Source organism: Canis aureus, chromosome 22 (genome assembly GCF_053574225.1).
Source record: "Canis aureus isolate CA01 chromosome 22, VMU_Caureus_v.1.0, whole genome shotgun sequence".
In the NCBI taxonomy this organism is placed as follows: Eukaryota; Metazoa; Chordata; class Mammalia; order Carnivora; family Canidae; genus Canis; species Canis aureus.
The window spans coordinates 50,565,858-50,587,116 of NC_135632.1; the positions used below are offsets into that span (position 1 = coordinate 50,565,858).

The window sequence follows — 21,259 nt, forward strand, 5'->3', positions numbered from 1 at the left end:
TTTGATGGTTGTGAGCATATACTGGAGACCTCAGTTACTGCTGTGGGAAGATTGAATGCATACTGCATTCCTTCCATAAGAAAACAAATTGTGCCTGGCCTCCTTCCAAAAATTCATACAGAAATGTAGGCATTAATCTAATCTGTCAACCTTTAACTTGCTATACTTCCTAAACACCTTTCACTATGTCTATAGCTTGCTGAAAAGACCAAAAAGACCAACATGTGGTCTCCAGGAGCCACCTGCTTTACTCTTAGACCAAATGAGACTACTAATATGAAAGTGGAGAGATTATCAGTCCTGCTTCTTGCATTTAGTCTTCCCACAATGCAGTATTATTTAATATTCAGTTGAGAGTGTGTATGGTGGAGAAAGGAGGGACTATTATATTTGGGAACTGAATTCCACATACAAATAGCAGCATATTCTTTTTTTAAGATTTTATTTTATTATTTATTAATGAGAGACACACACAGAGAGAGAGGCAGAGACACAAGCAGAGGGAGAAGCAGGCTCTATGCAGGGAGCCCAAAGTGGGACTCGATCCCGGGTCTCCAGGATCACACCCTGGGCGGAAGGCAGCACTAAACCGCTGAGCCACCGGGGCTGCCCCCAATAGCAGCCTATTCAATACTCAGACAAGCACGTTTGATCTTCCCTGTGGTGGGTTTTCTTCTCAATCACATTGGAATGGTGTCAATAACTACAGAGGGTCTGAGATTTTACCCTACTTGCAAGCTAAAAAATTTAGTCTGCTGCAGTGTCATAGTAGAAGGTCAAAATACTTTATTACGGGATCCCTGGGTGGCGCAGCGGTTTGGCGCCTGCCTTTGGCCCAGGGCGCGATCCTGAAGACCCAGGATCGAATCCCACGTCGGGCTCCCGGTGCATGGAGCCTGCTTCTCCCTCTGCCTATGTCTCTGCCTCTCTCTCTTTCTCTCTCTGTGACTATCATAAATAAAAAAAAAAAATCATAGAAAGTTTAAAAAAAACAAAATACTTTATTACTTATGGAACAGGAAACATATGGTTCTTTTTAGCATGGTTCCCCTGGCACCAGGTAAATGTAGCACTGCAGATATCAAAGTCCCAAGATGGGAAAGGCATCATCATGATTAAGAGTAGAAAGAGTAGGGGATCCCTGGGTGGTGCAGCGGTTTGGCACCTGCCTTTGGCCCAGGGCGCGATCCTGGAGACCCGGGATCGAGTCCCACGTCGGGCTCCCGGTGCATGGAGCCTGCTTCTCCCTCTGCCTGTGTCTCTGCTTCTCTCTCTCTCTCTCTCTGTGACTATCATAAATAAATTTTAAAAATTAAAAAAAAAAAAAGAGAAGGAAGAGTACTAGGGTGCCTGGGTGGCTCAGTTGGTTGAGCATTGAATGCTTGATTTCGGTTCAGGTCATTATCTTAGGGTCATGAGATTGAGCCCTGCATCAGCTCTGGGTTCAGTGTGGACCCTGCTTGAGATTCTCTCACTCCCCCTCACCCTGCTCATGCTCTCTACCTCTCCCTCTCTACAATAAATAAATATTTAAAAATAAAATAAAATAAAAATTTTAAAAAAGAACAGGAAGAGTCAAGTGTGCCTGAAGGCTGATCATCAAAGGGAGAAGCAGAATGAAGAGATTAGCAAGGTAAGTAGGGGCCAGATTTTCAGAACCTATGGATCATGGTAAGAAGTCTTGAATTTTATTTTTATTTTTTTAAAGATTTTATTTTATTTATTCATGAGACACACACACAGAGAGAGAGAGAGAGAAAGAGAGAGAGAGAGAGAGGCAGAGACACAGGCAGAGGGAAAAGCAGGCTCCACACAGGGAGCCTGATGTGGGACTCAATCCTGGGACTTCAGGATCATGCCCTGAGCGGAAGGCAGGCACCAAACTGCTGAGCCACCCAGGGATCCCCCTAAGTCTTGAATTTTATTCTTGTAGAGAGGGACCCATGCAACTCTTCAAAGTAGGAAATGCCATAATGTGATTTATGCCTGAAGAAGATCATTCTGGTTGCAATGTGGAGAGAAGATAGAAGGTCAAGAGTGAAACGTTTAGTCCAAGTGAGAGGTAAGGATAGTTTGATTAGGAGGTGGTAGAAATATGGAAAGACATAGATTTCAGGCCATATGGGGCTCAAATCAACATGTCTTGCCAATGGATTGGTGAGGAGAGGCTCTGTGCTAGAGGTAAAGGAAGAATTAAGGATGAGTTCTATGTTTTTTGGCTTGAAGAAAAACTAAGCATACAAGAGGTGAGAAGCTAGGAAACAAGATTTGGGCAACCAGAGGGGCATCATAAGCTCTCCTTTTGAACAAAAGTGCCTTGAATACATATAAACTTTGGACTGTTAGTATGTTGGATATAAGTAAAGGAATGGAAGTAGACAATGTGGCCCAGTGAAGGAGTATAGAGAAAAGACCAGATCAATATCACAGATGTGGGTAAAGATTCAGCTACAAGTGTGGACAACATGGTGTTTATCATAACAGAACAAAACAGTAGCCCCAAATCCATCAATAGGAGAGTGATTAAACAATACTACTCCATCACTTAAAATTGTGTTCTATAATGTATTTGCTCACATAGAAGAGGTTCATATTAAAAGAGTTATGCAGCTACATATTCCATTTTTATTCAAGGACTCTCTGTAGGCAGGCATAAAAGTAAGAATAAAAGAAACAAATATACATAAAAATATTAATGATAGTCTGAATGGCTAGATTACTTTTTTTTTTTTTTACATTTCTACAGCTTCCTCAATGAACATGTATCATTTGTATAATAGGAGAACAGCTATGAAAAAATGAATTGACTTCTCAAAGCTCATCTTTCTAGGGATTTGTGTGTAGGCATTAAGCTAACCCCAGGAAATCAGAACAGTCCAATTTGTCTTATTTCTTTGCATCATTGGTGTAGCCAGCGGTTCTGAATCTTCATTGCACATTAGAATCGGCTGGGAAACTTGCATTTCTATGCCAGGGCCCTCCCCCTAGAGATTCTGACTGAAATGGTCTGGACTGGGCCCAGGCATACCTATTTGGAGGCCCAGGTGATTCTGATGGGCAGGTAGAGATGAGAACCATTGGCAAGCCCTGGCTTGGTCTCCAAATCATGGTCTGTGAAAAGTGGGAGAAGTGAGGAGGGTAGAAAAGGTAGAGAAGGAGGAATTGTGAAAGAAAGAAGACTTAGAATAAAGCATTAAAGAGAAATTAATCAGGACACAAAATGCAAGGAGGAAAAGGTTGAGAACTCCTCCCACCTTAAAATAGCTTTTATTTCACACCAGGCACTAGTTAGTTGCAAAAATCTGATCCTTGCACAGAAGCTGATAATAAGAGGCCGTTCCCAAAGCTGCTGGAGCAGGTGTTTCCTCCCAAAAGAGGGTGGGCCAGAACTGTAAATCTCATTTTGGAAGTTTCAAGCCCTGGGGATACTATTCTGTGTTGCTGCCACTCTTGCTGCCATCTGTACTGAATCTCAGCTCCCGTTTCTGGGGCAGCCCTCCATCCAACTGGCAGCCCTACCATTTGCATTCTTGCACAGTGTGTGAATGAAGGGGGAGAACCTTTGGCAAGGCAGCCCTGGGGTCTCCTTCCCTCAAAAGATTTGCCAGTGATCCTTGCCCTGCTGGCGTCTTTAATTGCTCCACTATGGGGAGCAATTGAGATTAAATGGCTGCTTGCTGGGTGGCTGTGTAATGCAGGGCCTATGCGGCCCTATTTGGAGCATTTGTTGTATCCCAGGATTGAATGAAGCAACTGCTGCTGTTGCTGAAGCTCCCGGAGTGTTCCTTGAAGCCATGTCAAAGCAGGCTCTTAATTTTGCAAAACAGCCTCCAAAGTCAAACCAGCTCTGTACTGGAGTCATTACAGATAGAAGGATGTCACAAACAGAAGCCAGAAAGCACAGAAAGAACTGGGCAGAAGGAAATTTAGGGCTATGAGCCAAGAAAATGGGTTCTCATAGAAGTTCAGGTTGCTCTGAATAGCCAGCAGGGGAGAAAAAGACCCCACACTCCTAGAAGTTCCACACTTCTCTAATAAAGCTGGGCAGCCTCTGGGGCAAAGGTCATCCCAAGAGAGTCCAGAAGTTCAGTGTTTTGGATGCTCAGGCCCAGAGTAAGGTACTACTACTGACTACTTGGACAAGTTGCCAAGCTTCCTAAAACCTCAAGTCACTAAACTTGCAAGATGGTAAAAGGAAAACATAGGAAATCAAGGTGTGTTTACATCTTCTCTTGGAAGTGTTTTCAAAGATGAGCTTTGATGGGACACCTGGGTGGCTCAGTGGTTGACTGTCTACCTCCAGCTCAGGGTGTGATCCCAGAGTCCCAGGATGGAGTCCTGCATCAGGCTCCCCACAGGAAGCCTGCTTCTCCCTCTGCCTATGTCTCTGCCTTTCTCTTTGGGTCTCTCATGAATAAAAAAAAAATTGAGCCCTGTTCAACATCATCATACAGAATGGACTGGGGACCTCATTTAGATTGATCCAATACAAATACCAAATCTCTTGGCAACCCCAGAAATTGACCAGTTCCTATCACATATTAGAGAGTAAATTAAACTTCTAGTAGAAAGGACAAGCATTTCCATTTAGGAAAGATCTCTTCAGGCAACTACTGCAAATGAATCACAAAATGTATATATCAAGGCAGACTAACCAGGGAAATTGATGCTTGATTATTATCAACTATTAGCTATACTAATTATAAACTGGCAGTTGTCTACCCCACAGAAAACTTTGCTTACTCGGGCCTTGGATCTGGGCAAAATCAGTTGACAGGGCCTATTATTTACTAAGGCTTTTCCTAATTTTTAATATTTAAATGACCTAGTTCTAACTTTATTCTGCTTACATCTAGTTCAGCCCAATGTGTTAGGCAATCATTAAATGCAGGAGAAAAACATCTCAATCAGCCTATGAGATGTGAGGGAACAACCCAAGAAACCAGAGCAACAGTCAGACAAGTTTATCAGGTGATAAGCAAGGATAAAGGGGGCAGATGCAGACAGGAGGGGCAGGTTTCATGTAGGGGGGCAACTCCTGCTCAGCACTAGCCAATTACTACTCCTTGGAAATGTGGATGTGGTGCTACCAGATATGATTTTTCAGTGTAAGCCAAAAACCCAAATTTAAGAGAAATTCCTGTTTTTAAATATCGACAACTAATTCAAATTGCAAACAAAAAGTGTCATGGGTCAAACTATATCTTTGGGACAGATTCAGCAAACAGACTGCCAATTTATGAGATCTAGATTGACACAGAGAAGGATGCAGTAAATAAGGAATGAAACCAACAGAGCTCTATAAATGAGTGAAGAGTGGTGACCCCTAAACTTGGGGTCAGGAAAGATGTCAGAAAGAAAACAAGTCTTACAACAGTGCCCAAAGAACATAATTTGGGGTTGCAGGCAAGTGTGTATACATCTGCCAGACTTCAGAACAGTCAGCAAAGGAATGAAAACAAGATGGAAAATGCAGAGCCCAGTGAACTGAAGTACAGCAAGTATGCTAGTGCAAAAAAAAAAAAAAAAAAAAAAAAAGTATGCTAGTGCAGTAGGATATTTAACCTTTCCTTTTATTTCCCATATTTTCACCTTTTAAGAATATAGGCAGCGCTGTGCTCATTGCTTCAGGGAAGAAGTCATAGCAGCTGGGACTACAGAGCTTGTTTCCAGAACTCCCTGGGTCTAGGGTACAATTCCCAAGAAAGGTGGTCACAAAATGAAGTGAATAGCCTAGAAAGAACTTTCCCTTGATTGTGGAAGTGAAATCAAACAGAGAAGCTGAGAAGTATAGTGGCAGAAGTAACCTGCTCCCTATTTGCCAGGAAGAACCATGTGGGAAGGTGCCAGAAAGAAAAGGGATGTAGTATACCCAGGCAGATGAATTTCTATATGGCTGCCCAGATAGATTCCCAGATACAGTCTGGAAGTAGCAGAGAGTCCCAGGAAAATGCATATCCCATTTTACCAACACATAAGCATGTGTTGACAAATGCTTCAAAACCAAGAAGATCCCGCCCCATACCTTGGCTACCCTGAAAAAGAATGAAGTTCACATTTCTAAGGACCCAGTAAAATGAAAGCTTAAAATAAAAGCTTTGCTTTGTTTTTCATATACCTGGGTTTGTAGACTGAGATTCAAACTGGCTCCCTCATAGGATTTAAAAGTGAAGGCGGATAGGTCAGAAGCAGTATCTGAACTTGAATCTAAGCTCCTCTGCCAATGATCAGAGGCAATTTCCAATATGGCCCCCAAAGAACCCCATGCCCTTGTGTAGTCCCCTTCTACATTATACCAGGATTGGTCTGTGTGTGACCAATAGCATACAGCAGAAGTGATTGCATACAACTTTCAGGACTAGGTTATAAAAAGACTAACTCTATCTCACTTTTGTGCCCTCTCTCTTTCTCTCTCTCTCTCTCTCTCTCTCATCACTCTCTCTGGGAGAAGTAAGCTGTCATGTTGTGAACAGCTTTAGGAGAAGCTCACATGGCAAAGAACTAAAGCCTCTGGAAAATAGCCAGTGAGGTGCTGAGGCCAATCACTGACTATGAGTAAAATGAGAAGCAGATTCTATGTCCTCACTCAAGCCTTGAGATGACTACAACATCACAAGAGAGACTGAACCAGAACACCCTAGCTACGCCACTCATGGATTCCTGACCCTTATAAATTCTGAAATAATAAATGTTTGGTGTTTTTACCTGTTAAGTAATTTGTTATACAGCAATAGGTGAACTAATACATTCTCACTTCAAAAGACACAGCAGATGTTGAACCTAATAAATAGGAATTAGATGACTGGCCAGTAGCAAAGTGCAGAAGTTTTGTCCTTTCTCTGCTAAGATGGTGTCACTAACCTTCTGCCAGAGGAGTGGATTCAGGAGAGAGACATAAATAAGGTGAGTAGTCTGGGATAGATCATAACCTTGAGTTTATTCAAAAGAGAGGATTCAGGTAGACAGTCAGGTATGGGTGCTAAGCCGTGCTAAGCATTAGAGGCACTTCTGGGTGTTACAGGACAAATCTTTACAGAAATTATGTCAGCAGAGGCAAATTTGCCATCATGGTTTACAACAGTTGAGAAACTAAGAGCTAGTTCCCAAGTATTCTGGAAACTTCAAGCCAAAGCCCCACAGGCTGGGCAACATAGTCAGTTGCATTGGGTGATTTAAGGTAAAGACTAATTTTCAAGAGCAGCAAATCTTTGCAAGTCACTTCTTCCCTCCCACTCATTTTTTTACACAGAAGGGGAACATTTGCTGTTTTTTTAGTGCCTAGAGCCTTAGCATCTGCCCCCTTGTCATTTGGGAATTGAGTATTTCAGCACTTGCTGATTTTCAAAGTAGCCACTAATCACCTATGACAAACCAGAAGCAGTTATAAACTGGTGCACTGAAGGGTTAACCCAGGGCTTCTTTATCTCTGATGTGTCTGACATTTATTTTTCATGGTCTATGAAGCTGGTGGGTGTAAACTGGGTACCCCAGAACCCAGGAGAGAGCCTGGGCTGGGAAGGCCTGGAATCCAGCTCTCTCTGGAGAGGTTTCCTGAAGTCTTTCTTCCAGTGCTAAGGCTTTGCCCACAGGTATCCTTCTGTCTTAGCAGAGCCACAAAAGGGTGCTTCCAAAATGGTGCCAGTGACTTCCCTATAGCATGCGTTAGCTCCACTGCTAACTATTCCCACTAGAAACATTTATAATCCTAAATGAATCTATTTTGGATCCTGATGTAAAATGTAAGGGACTTCTCTAAACTAGTACAGAGTTTTTTTCTCAAGGATAGTCATTCCTATCACCTCATCCTGGTGATTCTTCCCTTTAACCTTGTGACAAAGTATCCATTCACAAAGGACTGAGTTTGATTTTAAACTCTCTTATCTGGAAGCAGGGAAGAACTGAACGTAAGCTTGTGGTATCAGGGGAAGGGCAACTCATGATGAGTAGCCTCTGTCAAATGTTAAGAAAATGTTGAAGTGAATGACAGTGGTCTTCTGGGTGTTTGGATGGACCAGAGGTCACTGGGTGTTTGGATGGACTGAGCTGGGCTCTGGGTGGCCAGAGCCAAATCCTCTGTTACCTTCAGTCTCTCTTTGCAAGCAGAGCTTTTGCTTCCTAACTGTAGGAAGAAGAGGAGGTTTGGGCTGGCAAAGGAGGAGTAGAAAGAAAGCTGACCGGGGCAAGAACTAGGGGTAGTATGGAGACAGCTCTTTTCCTGGCCCCTTGGATGGCTTTGAATACCTATGGGTAGGAGCATAAAGAAGAGTGAGAATAATAGTTCATGAGAATCTTGAAGACACTCTGGAAACAGGCAGAGCTGCTTCTGGGCCTAGGGATAGAGTTGGACACAGCTGTTGGAGAAGGTCTATCTCAGCAGAGCTTAACATGCCTCTGGTCCCTCAAAGAAGGGGAATTCCTAAAACCATTCACATCCCTAACTCCATCTGCTTTCCATAGAATCCAATCTGTGATTTGTACACATTGGCCTTGTCAGAACCTTGTTCCACTCAGAATTAGAATCATTATAAAAGATTTGAGAAAAATTAATACACAGGGGCTTTTCCAGAAGGCTCTCCACAGCCAGACACATGGAAAAATGTTTTCAGGAGCCTCTTCTAGCTTCCCATTCCCAGGCCTCCTGATACTTAAAGATGTTTACATCTCCAGGACAGTGTCTAAAGATAAAATTACAAGAACCCCAATGTATAAGGGAAAATGAAACTTCTGATTAAATGAAGGAAAATGGAATCCAAAGTTTCACCAAACCTAGTTAGAAACCATGTGGTAACATTAAATGGTATCTTGGGATGTGACCAAAAGGGCCCCCTTCATTTTGTTTCCCACATGCAGGTCTGTTTTGTTTTTGTAAAACGATAGCCAATTATATGGGGCTCTATGGCTCTGTCAGGGCAAGCTGATACCTGAGGGCCCAGCTAAAATGCCACTGGGAAATGCCAGCAGGTACACAACAGGATCTATTCTGATGCTGGTGATGGCAGTAGTTTAAGTGGCTGTAAAATTTAGGGTCTGGCACAGTGGTTGTAAAAATGTCACTTGTATGTCCTTCATGACTATAAAGGCTCCAAAGCTGATTTTCATCTTTCCTGCAAACTACTTTCTTTTCTGCTTAAGTTAGCCAGAGTCAGTATTTTTTTTTCAGAGTCAGTATTTTTAAAGCAAAATCTGACTTTCAACAGCCTTCAAGAGATGGATAGACAAGGGAAGAAAGCTTACTTCAATAGGAAAAGACTCAAATGTCTCTCCAAAGAGAACCATACACTGTCTGATGCACTCTTCCCCCTGTTGGATACACTCTATTTCTGGTAGCTTAGGGTACACATTTGATGTGTTGTTCTTTCAGTTTGAACCATGACAACTGTCTCAAAGATATGGCACAGGCTCGGACCAGGTGCTCTGACAGACACAGAAGAGCCATGGTCCTAAGGGACCAGCTGAAAGGCTGAGTGTGAGCTTCTACTGCTAATTAATGAAACTTAAAGAACGATACAAAATAGCCATTTTCCCTCCACAGAAACAGACTTCTGCATAAAGTGCTTCAGATGGCACTCTGCTTCACTGCTGCTCCTAGAGGAGTAGAACTGAGACAAAACTTGCTTGCAGGTAGTTGGCTTGTCAACGCATCCCAAGGATCAGCAGTGAGGAGAAAGGAAGCATAAGATGGGGGAGGAGTGAAAGCTATCACCAGATGTGTCATCATCACTGATTGTCACCACTGTAGACCAGTGGAGATCAGCTTTCTGAGAAGGCCAGGAAAAGTTTACCCCAGAATTGTCTACCTTGGGGACAAAAGGGAAAAGCACTAATAATGGGCTATTTGTCCACTGGCCAAGGGTTACCCCATGGTGCCCTAATCCCACGCATCCAGATTACATATGCAGCTGTGTGAGGTAGACTCTCACAGCTCCAACTTGCCTGTCACCCCAAGCTTTAAGAGTAGTTTCAGGGCAGGTGTGGCCCTGCCAGCAAAAGGCGATGACACCAGGGAACCGTGTATTCTAGCTGTGCCTGGAATCAGATGCTAGCCCACAGAGATGTGAGATGTTGTGCAAAGTATCTCATTGTATCCCATCTCACTCCCAGTGGTGCTTTCTCATAGTCTGTCATGTTTTCAGAAGATTAGTACCATGTTACATATCTACTAAGAAAGATTGTTGCCCAGGTTTGGTCATTTTCAAGGGTTTTCTTTTAATATTTTATTTTTTTTAAGTACTTTCTATATCTAATGTGGGACTCAAACTCAGAACCCCTAGATTGAGAGTTACTTGCTCTACCAACTGAGCCAACCAGGTGCCCCAGTCATTTTCAATGTTATTTTTGGAAAAAGCCCCACATCATCATGGGAGCAAAACAGATCCCACAAGGTCTTGGCCTCTTTTCCTTGGGCACACTCTTTAGCTTATGCATCATTACTTTGGATTCATTACCATGGGCTGGGCACAGAGAATGGGGTTCTAAGATTTGGGTTTTGGGCTTAGGAAAAGAAATCCTAGGGACGCCTGGGTGGCTCAGTGGTTGAACATCTGCCTTGGCTGGGGGGTGATCCTAGAGTCTCGGGATCAAGTCCCACATCAAGCTTCCTGGAGTCTGCTTCTCCCTCTGCCTGTGTCTCTGCCTCTCTCTCTCTCTGTCTCTCTCTCTCTCTGTCTCTCATGAATAAATAAATAAATAAAATGTGTTTTAAAAAAGGAAAAGAAATCTATTTAGGTCTAAAGCATGAGCCTCAGGCTCCAGCCCAGCTTCTTCAGACTCTGTATAGGGTCCTGGGGAGTATATGTCACAGACTCAGCTAAAGTGACTGTTGGTCTTCCATGAACTATTGTTCCTTGAGTGTGGAGCTTCCCTGAGGACCTCCCAGGAAAAGTATTACTGAACCAAGATATGATACAGGGTCTATCACCACTTTGAAGGCAACAGAGCACCTGTCTTTACCCATGGCATTTACCTGGGCAAAGGTGTGAATGATATAATCCAGCAATAACCTGAAGCTCTTCTTTATAGGTTTCAGTTTTAGTTACCAGAACTGTTTACCTTAAGTTATTATTTCCAAATAGATTTGGAAACTAATTCCTCTTTGCCTTTTGGGGAATATCCTTTATCAAAATTGTCAGCATGTAAAGCAGAAGTAAAATAAAGCTTAGGGTTGGAATTCTGGCCATAATTATGTAACAATCTCAATACATTATCACTGGCAAAGTATCAAAGTAAATTATGAATTAAGTAAAGAGTTCAGAGTTCATTAGTTTCTTCTAAGCTTAAGTTTCTATTAATTTCATTCTTCATTCCTCTTATTACTATAGCACTAACATTTGCAGCCACTAAACACTTTTCTCAGCAAAGAATTTCTCTGTAAGTCTAAAAAACTTTTCTCAGTTAACCAATTTCTTTTTCAAACCCACTAAGTGGAAGAGAGCTCTTATAATAGTTTTTTCTACAAGGAAAGAATAGTGATCCAAACAGCATTAATGGGTGTGAAGACATTAAAGATGATAGCTATTAAAGTATAATATCTGTGTCCTATACCATTATATAGGCAAAAGCTATAAGGTGAACTGTCATTGACAAATAGGGGTGCTAACTCAGGGAAGAGACAGCCTATTTCAGTACTACAGTCAGAAACTGCCATCATGCTTGCTCTCACTTTTAGCCCAAACTCTCTCTTCCCTTCCAATTGCTCTTTTGGCCAGAGAAAGCTCTTCAAGCAGCCATACTACAACACATTGAAGCATCTTGCATCTGACTTTAGCTTTGATATAAGTGTTAGCAAACCTCCATGTTCATATCCTTGCCAGGATTTGGTATTCAACACTTAAAACCTCTGTTTATTCAGCGCTTAAAGTTTAGAGAGATTAAGATTATCCCATGTCATAATTTAAAGAACACAGACATGTTCTCTATAATAGCCCAACATATGATGTAAAAAAGTATTATGGGAAGCATACACAGGCCAGTGCAGTGGTCATGGCAATTGCCAAAGAAGAAACAATGACTGTGTATTGACATCTTGTCACAGATAGATGCCTCTCTCCTCCCCTTTTGGAGAAACGCTCCCCTACACTCTCTAGTCATATAGCTCTGGTCACTCTGCCAATCACAGGCTGAGCTGATCAGTGATTTGCCACATGTCCTTGTCCCAGCCAAATTCAGGCCAATCTAAGTCCCTCCTTGGAATTTTTCTTATTGAAGTTGTTGTGGGAATGCTTTTTTCTCTCTGATCATGTAGAATTGTGTTCATCTGCTGACTTTTATTTTAGTGGTTGCTTTATGGATTATAATATATATCCTTACCTTAGTCTATTTTGGGTTAATATCATATTATTTCACCTAAACTATCCTTACAGTCATATACTTCCATTTACTTACCTTATCCTTTGTAAGATAGCTAATATACATATACATGTATATGTGTATATATATATATATATATATATATATATATATATAGCATCCATATATATTATAAGGCTCACAATTTAGTGTATTTGTCAATATTTGTCAAAATTATTTGCTATTTAATGTTTGCATATATATGTTCTATTTCTGGTGTTCTTAATCTTCATTGAAGAGTCAGGTTTTCATCTGGTGTTATTTTCTTTCAGTGTGTAGAACATCCTTTTATTTATTTATTTTTTTGTGGAACAAATCTGCTGGTGATTAATTTTCTTAGGTATTGCTTATCAGAAAATGTTTTTATTTTGTCCTTTATTCTTGAAGGATATTTTGGCTGGATGTACAATTCTGAGTCGACAGTTTTCTTTCAGCACAAAATTCTTTTTTTATTTTTTATTTTTATTTTTTTTTAATATTTTTTAAAATTTTTATTTATTTATGATAGTCACAGAGAGAGAGAGAGGCAGAGACACAGGCAGAGGGAGAAGCAGGCTCCATGCGCCGGGAGCCCGACGTGGGATTCGATCCCGGGTCTCCAGGATCGCGCCCTGGGCCAAAGGCAGGCGCCAAACAGCTGCGCCACCCAGGGATCCCACAAAATTCTTTTTTTAAAAAAGGTTTTATTTATCTGAGAAAGAGAGCAAGCAAGAGAGAGAGAGCACAAGTGGTGGAAAGGGGCAGAAGGAGAGGGAGAAACAGACTCCCCACTGAGCAGGGAGCCTAACTCGGACCTGGATCTCAGGATTCAGAGATAATGACCTGAGCTGAAGACAGATGCTTAGCCAACTAAGCCACCCAGGTGCCCCAAAAATAAATTTCTTTAAAAAACCACACACACACACACACACACACAAAGAAGATAGGAAAGAAAGAACAAAGGAGCAAGTAAGACAAGCAGAACCCAAATAGCAAAATGGCAACCCTAAATCTAACCATAATTACACTAAATGTAAGTAGATTAAACACTCAAAATAAAAGGCAGAGATTGTCAATCTGATTGAGGAAAAAAAGACATACCTAACATGCTATCTACAATAGATATTAACTTTTTATTTAAATTCAATTTACTTAGCATACAATGTAATATTAGTTTCAGGTGTACATTATAGCGATTCATCACTTACAACACTGGATGCTCATTATAGCAAGCACACTCCTCAATCCACATCACTTATTTCACCCATCCCCCTCACCCACTTCCCCTCTGGTACTCATCAGTCTTTGATTATTTGTTTTGTTTCTTAAATTCCAGATATGAGTAGAAATCATATGGTATTTGTCTTTATTTGACTGACTTATTTAGCCTAGCAAAATACTCTCTAGCTCCATCCATGTTGTTGCAAATGAAAATATTTCATTCTTTTTTATGACTGAGTAATAGTATTCATATATGTAATACTAATATTCATTCATATATATGACATTTTCTTTATCAGTCATCTATCAATGAATACTTGGACTGTTTCCATACTTTGGCCTTTGTAGACAATGCTACTATAAACATTAGGGTGCATGTGTCCCTTTGAATTATGATTTTTGTAGATGAGATATTTTAAATACAAAGATATAGACACCTTTAAGTAAACCTATAAAAGGGAATATATGGTGCAAAAAGGAAGCATAAGAAAATTAAATTTGCCACATTAAGATTGTATGTGGTACTTTGTAAGACAAAGAATTGCCATCAATAAAGAGACATTTCAAATTATAGAAGAATAAATTCTCCAGGAAGATAAAATAGTCAAATTTTAAATGTATAGGTCAACTAACAGAACTTGCAACTACACGAAGCAAAAATGGATAGAATAAAGATGAGAAAAAAAATCTATAATTATACTTGGAGATCTAACATTTCTCTCTCAGTTACTGATAGAAAAACTAGACGTCCCCCAAAATCAGTAAGGACAGAGAGACTTGAAAAATACGTTGACCAACTTGACCTAAATGACATCTGTAGAACACTTTACCAATTGTGGAATATATATGGTACATTCATCAAGATAGATCATGTGCTGAACCAGAAATTGTCAATAAATTCAAAAGATAAAATTCATACAACATATGTTCTCTGTCTACAGTGGACTTAGAAATCAATGACAGTGAGTTATTTAGGAAAAAAATAAACTGCAAATATTTGGAAATTAAACATACTTCTAATAAGTCAAAGAAGAAATAAAAGGAAATTATAAAATATTTTGAACTGATTAATAATTAATAAAGCATATTAAAATGTGTGAGATGCAGCTGAAAGATGCTTAGAGTCTCAGAGGAAAATTGTATCTATAAATATTTATTTTAGAAAGGAAATTCTTAAATCAATAATTTAAGGTTCTGTGTTAAATAGATATGATAAAGAGCAAAGTAAACCCAAAGCAAGCCCAATATAAATAAGAGAATTGATAAAATAAAGAAAATTTGTAGCCCATAAAAGATACAAGTACAGAAAATACAAAAATGGAGCATATTAGGAATATGAGAGGTTGGTTCTAAGATTAACAAATTGATGAGCCTCTAGTTACACTAATCAAGAAAATAAAAAGAACATGAATTACCATTACTATGGATGAAAAGACATTAAAAGGATAAGCAAACATTATGAACAATTTTATGACATTAAATAATTTAGGCAAAATGAATGAAGTCCATGAAAAATAAAAATTATTAAAGCTTCAAGGAGAAGTAAGTAATCTCAATGCCTATACCTATTAAAGATACTATTATCAAAATTCTTCTCATAAGACTTTAGGCCCAGATGGTTTCATTAGCACATTCTTTCAATAATTTAAGGAAAAAACACCAGTCTTACACAAACTCTTCCAGAAAAAGGAGTAGAAAACATTTCCTAATTTATTTTATGAAGCCAGCGTTTTCTTAATACCAACACCCGACAAAGGCTATACGAGGGTACTGTAGACCAGTATCTCTCATGTACATATATATGGTACTTAGCAGAAGTATTAATAAATCAATGCATTTGAACAAATGAATTTTATGCTTGGAATTGGTTTAAGTTTTGAAAACTAATCAGTAAAATTCCCCATGTTAACATAATAAAAGGGAAAAAAAAACATGATTTCAATAGATGCAGAAAAAGCATTTAACAAAGTTCCACACGAATTTAGGATAAAAATCATTTAGTATACTAGGAGTAGAAGGAAATTTCCTCAATCTGGTAAAAGTCATCAACAAAAGACTTGCAGCAAACATCATACTCAACTGATGAAATGCTGAATACTTTCCACCTACAATCAGTGACAAAGCAAGGATATCCATGCTCACCATTTCTATTCAACTGTGTACTAGAAATTGTAGCCACTGCAACAAAGTAAGAAAAAGGAAAGCCATAAAGATTAGAGTAAGAAGTTAAACTTTTTCTATTCATAGATGACATGGTTGTTTATGTAGAAAGTTTTTAAAAATCTATGTATTGGGATGCCTGAGTGGCTCAGTGGTTGAGTATCTGCCTTCAGCTCAGGGCATGATCCCAGAGTTCTGGGATCAAGTCCCACATTGGGAGCCCTGCATGGAGCCTGCTACTCTCTCTGCCTACGTCTCTGCCTCTCTCTGTGTGTCTTTAATGAATAAATAAATAAAATCTTTTTAAAAATCTATGTATCAATTACTAGAACTAACGAGTGAATGTGTAAGGTCACAAGATACAAGGTCAACATTGGAAAAAAATTAATTTTATCTCTTATATACCAATTTAAAAACCAACCCCTTCTATAATAGCTTTCCAGCCTCCTTGGCATTTGGTATGGCCTGTCACCAAGCTCTAGTCAATGGAACATGATGAGAAGTGTTCTGCACCCCTCTTGACATGGCCCAAGAATTCCTCAATCATCAGTCCTCCCTATCCTTATCATTATCAGAAACCTTGGCAGCCTTGCCTTGGATACCATAGTTTGAAGATGACAGAGCTACAAGATAGATGCCTGGGTACCTGAAGTCCTATTTTAGAAGAGAGATGCCTGCTGTCAGGAATAAGTGTTTTGATACTTCTCATAACAAATTTATCATGTTTTATCCATTAGCTGATATGACCTTAACTGATGTAGTGGCTATCACTTGAGGATCAGATAAGGAATGAGTGGTGGGTGAATAGTCTAGAACTCCATGCTGCAGTTAAATGCCATGGTATGATATATCCATATGGCTGTGCATACTTCTAAGAATTGAGTTGACAGAGGCCATAGCAGCATTTTTCTAGATATGTCTCCTGAGGCAAGGAAAATAAAAGCAAAAATAAACTACTGATACTACACCAAAATAAAAAGCACAGTGAAGGAAACAATCAATAAGGCAACCTACTGAAAGGGAGAAGATATTTACAAATGACATATCCAATAAAGTGTTAGTGTCCAAAATTTATAAAGAACTTATACAGGGCAGCTCTGGTGGCTCAGCGGTTTAGCATCTCCAGCATGATCCTGGAGACCCGGGATCGAGTCCCGGATCGAGTCCCACATCGAGTCCCACATCGAGTCCCACATCGAGTCCCACATCGGGCCCCCTGCATGGATCCTGCTTCTTCCTCTGCCTGTGTCTCTGCCTCTCTCTCTGTGTCTCTCATGAATAAATAAAATCTTTAAAAAAAAAAAAAAAAGAACTTATACAACTCAATACCCAAAAACCAAATAATCCAATTTAAAAACGGGCAGAAGACATGAATAGACATTTCTCTAAGGAAGACATCCTGATGACCAAAAGACCCATGAAAAGATGCTCAACATCACTAATCATCAGGGAAATGTAAATCAAAACTAAAATGAGATATCTCACACCTGTCAGAATGGCAAAAATCAAAATCACAAAAAATAGCAGGTGTTGGCAAGGATATGGAGAAAAGGGAACCCTCTTGCACTACTGGGGAGACTACAAACTGGTGTGGCCACTGTGGAAAACAGAATGGTGTTTGGAAAACAGTATCCAAAAAAGTTAAAAGTAAAGGGGGTGCCTGGATAGCTCTGTCAGTTGGGAGCCAACTCTTGATTTCTACTTAGGTTGTGATCTCAGAGTTGTGGGATCAGGCCCAAATTGGGCTCTGCACTCAGTGGGAAGTCTGCTTGAGATTCCTTCTCTCCCTCTCCCCCTGTCCTTACCACAACTCCCTCCTGCTTTTTCTGGCTCTCTCTAAAATGACAAATGGATAAAAATCTTTAAAAATTTTTTAAGTTAAAAATAGAACTACCCTACAATCCAGTAATTGCACTGCTTTATATTTACCAAATATATATATATATATATATATATATATATATATATATATATAAACACTAATTCAAAAGGATATAAACATGCACCTCAATGTTTATAGTAGCTTTATCTACAATAGCCAAAGTATGGAAACAGCCCAAGTGTCCGTCAATAGATGAATGGATAAAGAAGATGTGTGTGTGTGTGTGTATTCCACTAATACATAAACAATATTATATATATACATATATATAATATATAATTCAGCCATAAAAAAGAATGGAATCTTGCCACTTGCAACAACATAGATGGAGCTAGACAAAATAAGTCAGTCAGAGAAAGACAAATACCATATGATTGCACTTGTATGTGGAATTTAAGAAATAAAGCAAACAAGCAAAGGGAAAAATTTAAAAGAGAGACAAATCAAGAGACAGACTCTTAATTACAGAGAACAAACTGATAGTTATCAGAGTGGTGGAGCTTGAGGGATGGGTGAAATAGGTGATAGGGATTAAGGAGCGCACTTGTCATGGTGAGTAATGAGTGATGATGTACAGACTGTTGAATCACTATATTGTACATCCAAAAATAATATAACACTGTATGATATATATATCATATATTGGATTTAAAATTTTTCAAAGATCCATAAAAGAATTAGAACAAAAAAAGAGTTGAGTAGACAGTACAGCTCGCGCGGAAGCACCGCGGCTGGGTGGCGGTGGTGTGCTCCAGCACCCAGAACCGGAGTATGGAGGTGCACAAAATCCTCAACAAACGTGGATTCAGTGTCCGGTCCTTTGGAACAGGAACTCATGTGAAGCTCCCAGGACCAGCACCTGACAGGCCAAATGTTTATGATTTCAAAACTACATATGATCTCCTTAGGACGGATAAAGAACTCTATACGCAGAATGGCATCTTACATATGTTGGACAAAAATAAGAGGATCAAGCCTCGGCCAGAAAGGTTCCAGAACTGCAGAGACCTGTTCGATCTGATCCTCACCTGTGAAGAGAGAGTGTACGATCAGGTGGTAGAAGATCTGAATTCCAGAGAGCAGGAGACCTGCCAGCCGGTGCATGTGATCAATGTGGACATTCAGGACAACCACGAGGAGGCCACCCTGGGGGCATTCCTCATCTGTGGGCTCTGCCAGTGTATTCAGCACACGGAGGACATGGAGAACGAGATCGACGAGCTGCTTCAGGAGTTCGAGGAGAAGAGTGGCAGAGCCTTCCTGCACTCGGTGGGCTTCTACTGAGCCGCCTGGCCTGGCGCGCCGCCCCCTCCTGAAGCGCCTTGTTGAGCTTCCTTTTGTTAATACTTTTTCCCTCCTGATATTTGTTTTTACCTTTAGGTATTCTGCCGGCCGACGGTAGCAGTACCCAATAAATTGTACATATGAAACGCAAAGCTACACATAAATGCCAGATTAAAAACAATCAAGTTTTTCTGTCCGCTTTGACTTAACGAGTGGGATGTTGATTATAAAGTTTTTTTTCTTTAACCAAAACAGTAAACAACGGTTTCTAGTACCTTTCCCCCATGCATTTGTGGCTTCATTGTGGCTCCTTCGTTCCACCCTCAAACTTGCTGTAATGTACAAATAATCTGAATAAAGCAATGGGCTTGGTCTTACTAGGAAAGAGCTTTAAAAAAAAAAAAAAGAATTGAGTAGACAGAAAGATTAGACCCATAATGTGGATCCATTTAAATAACTTGAAATACTGTCTAAACTGAAGGAATTATACACATACAAAGACATATTATTAAGTGCATTAGAAAGGCTTGAGTGGAATGCAAGTGGATTTTAGGGACAAGGAGAAAAAACATGTGACCACAAAATGATGCTGAACTCAGCAGGCACAAGGAGATAACACAAAGAGACAACAGGTTGGAAGATGGGGAGTCTAAAAGTAGATGCTATTAGGAGTCTATGTGAGATCAGCACACAAAGACAATGTTAAGGATTGTTTAGGAAGAAGTCTGGTGGCACAGTTTACAGAAATAGCAAATAATAGTATATTTAGTTTTTAAAAACCCATTTGATATTCATTGTCACATTTGCAAGACAGGATGGTATATTTTTTTCTGGCAGATGCAAAAATATCATTAAGTCATAATAGTGCTTATCTACGCATTCACTCAGGAGTTTAATAATGGCCATGTAGACTGCACTTGTCTGAATGAATCCTTATCTAATAGTGCTTATCTATGTTTCAAAGGAAAGGTTATTGGAAACAGTAATCTGATAACCCAGGGGGCTATTGATGGGAGCCTAAAAACAGGAATGTTAAAATTGAGACTATCATTTAACCAAAAGTTCTGCTATGGATCTATAAAGAACTTCAAAGACCTTGAACATATCTTGCATGCAACGATTCATATTTGGCCTTATTTCTCTTCTAGAAAAAATAGCTCAAGACTGTTAGACATTTCATCAGACACACATGAGAAGGAAAAGATCTGACTGCATAATAATCCTATTGTTTAAATTCCTATGTAAGGGAGAAGAGACATAGTTCCAGTCTGGCCATTTGGTATGTGAATTATATATGATGTTTGAAAGGGTTCTTTAGACACTCAACTCAGTCTCTGCTGAAAAGGGTGCAATAAAAATATATTTAAGGCCCTATGGAAATAGCAACAGCCATTAAAGTTGTACCCCTTAAAGAAAAAATTGTAATTGAATGACATTGCTATAGTATTCACATATAGCTTGAGAAGAGACAGCACCTAGAGATGCAAAATACATTTTGAATATTTGCCTATATTTGGGTAAGTTTCTGAAAGCTCACCAATAACAGCAGAGAGTATCAAAGTAGAATTCTATTTAAGAGGACAAAGTATAGGGAAAGGTAGAGAGTCAAAATGTTCATGTCTCATTACTGATTTCAGCAATAAAATATTTCAACACACACTTGTGGCTTCTGTGTTACTGTGGTTCTCAAAACTTCAATGCTTTAGAATCTGTGCACTATAAGAACTTTGTAAAGATGTCAAGATAAAATGCCTTTCCTTCACAGCTTTATACTATAGAGTGAAGCTTAAGATATATCCCTTGGTGGCTAGCATTCTGATAGGAAATAGCCTTTGGCACACCACCATCTAGTGGCATCCAAGAAGAACTCAAAAGCTTTTTTTTTTTTTTCCTTTAAATTCACTGGAACAGAGGAAGTGGAGTCTATCCAACCTGATAACCTCCTTTCTTTGCACTTTAAGCCCTCTGTAATTATAGAGGACGCATTCACTCAGGAGTTTAATAATGGCCATGTAGACTGCACTTGTCTGAATGAATCCTGTCACCTTCCATCATGACTTTTTTTTTTAGGGGTTGGTGAGGAGCAGAGGGAGAGAGAGAGATAATCTCAAGTGGGCTCCATGCTGGGCTGGATCTCACAACCCTGAGATCATGACCTGGGTTGAAATCAAGAGTCAGACACTTAACCTACTGAGCCACCCAGATACCCCAGTCTTTCATCATCTTGAGTGAGGATCATAGTATGTATCCCTAAATCTATTGTGAGACTAAAAAGGACTCACATGTGTAGTGTTCACAACTATGCCTGGTATAGAGTAAGCACTCAAATATCCTCACCAGTAACCAGTTAGAGTTAATGAGATTCCATGCTTAAAAATTTAACTCACC

The 21,259-nt window shown here is 39.7% G+C and overlaps 1 protein-coding gene and 1 pseudogene across 1 annotated transcript in view; one reads left to right on the forward strand and one right to left on the reverse strand.

Annotated features, from left to right (window-relative positions):
* The window catches only part of LOC144294201 (uncharacterized), a 147,667-nt gene that overhangs the window by 97,593 nt on the left and 28,815 nt on the right, over window positions 1–21,259 (reverse strand). The window lies entirely within an intron of this gene.
* On the forward strand, window positions 18,344–19,052 carry LOC144294399 (RNA polymerase II subunit A C-terminal domain phosphatase SSU72 pseudogene; annotated as a pseudogene).